General features: G+C 41.7%; 1 pseudogene; it reads right to left on the bottom strand.

The window, feature by feature from the left end:
• Positions 1–209: 209 nt before the first annotated feature.
• On the bottom strand, positions 210–999 carry LOC138152283 (serine/threonine-protein phosphatase 4 regulatory subunit 2-like; annotated as a pseudogene).
• Positions 1,000–1,558: the final 559 nt, after the last annotated feature.

Genomic DNA, 1,558 nt, shown 5'->3' on the forward strand with positions numbered 1-1,558 from the left:
GACCAAAAAGTCAGCGGTAAGCAGGACCTCAAGGAGCCGATATATTCATAGTTCTTACACGTAAAACTCTTTCAGGATTTATTCCATGGGAGAATATTTTACAACCTGCTTGTCTTGTAAAACTAAAGGTCCACTTTATGTAACATAAGTTTTATACAGTGGAAAATCAGGGCGTTATGTAAAATACTGCATCTAAATGGGCTTTATGGTTAGTCCTGCTCCATAGGCTCTTCTGCAGCCTCTGTCGCGTTGTCACTGTTTTCCATCAGGGATTCTGATGGGTCTTCTCGAGTTTCACTGTCTTAGGCTCCTAATTCTTCAGTTTCACTGCAATCAGCAACACTACTTACAGGTCTTGTATTTTCACTGTCTTCAGAATGCAAATCTTTGTCTTCCTGAGATAGAACAAATTCCTCCATTTGAGTACTCCCCTCAGAAGTCTCTTCACTCACAGGTAAGGCCTCATCAGTCTCTTTTTCTTGATCTTTTCTTTCTGGAGTAATTTCTTGTGAGGTCACAAAAGATTCTTCCTCCTCCTCTTCTGTATGTCTATGATCATATGACAATGATGTCTAGCAGAGCTATTTCCTCTGCCTTTATCCTGAGATGCAGATGGCCTTCCTGTTTCTTCTACCACAGCTGAAGCCATCTCACCAGGGGAACTTTGGCTGGTTGTGTCTCTGTCTTCACCGTCTTTGTCAAATTTGAGTCTTTTTACCTCATGCCTGTCAGCTTCCACAGGGTCTTCATCGGAGTGTTTATTTTTTACAGGACTTGCTTGGGTACCTTCTGATTCAAATGTTGATGAATCACTGTGGTTTTTCTCCTCAGTTAGCTGTAAATTTGACTCTTTACCTTCTGTGTTCTCAGGTAAACCATTTGTTGTCATAGAGGCTGACAAAGAAACCTTTGGTCAGTTTACTGGTCTGGGAGTTTCAGGACCATTAGTGTTAGACCTGTCAGTGTAACTTGGTGAGTTTCCATGAAGCATAATGCCATTCATCCGATTTAAGCTGTTAGAACCTTTTTTCTTTCTTTTTTTTTTAAATGCTTTATTAACTTCTGATTTACATCACTCACTTCAGCTAGATTTTGAGTTACAAATTTCCCCCCGTTTTTGCCCTACCCACGACTCCAAAATAGCAGTCCCACAGGATATCCCCTCCTCCAATCTGCCCTCGCCTATATGTTTTATTCCATCTGATACAATCCGTCTTTATAACCTGACTATATATATATATATTTGATTTTAAAACTTTGAATTCCAGATTCATTGCCTTCCTTCCTTGTCACCCACCCTTACTGGGAAGACAAGCATTTCAGTATAGGTTATACATGTGTGGCTAATGCAAAACAATACTGTAGTAGATACATTGTAAAAGACCGGCTATATTTCCCTCCGTCCCATCCCACTTCCCACTTGTTTTATTCTCCACCCTGATCTCGTTCCTTTTCAAAAGTGGGTGCCTCCAGCATCCTACACCCCAGCCTGCCCCCTCTTCCATCATCTCCCCTCTCATTCCCCTCCCTCCCTACGCTCCTGGAGGGTGATACCCTA

The sequence above is a fragment of the Petaurus breviceps genome, unplaced genomic scaffold (assembly GCF_028583685.1).
Source record: "Petaurus breviceps papuanus isolate PSGF00001 unplaced genomic scaffold, PetGlider_PUasm1.0 90925, whole genome shotgun sequence".
NCBI lineage: Eukaryota > Metazoa > Chordata > Mammalia > Diprotodontia > Petauridae > Petaurus > Petaurus breviceps.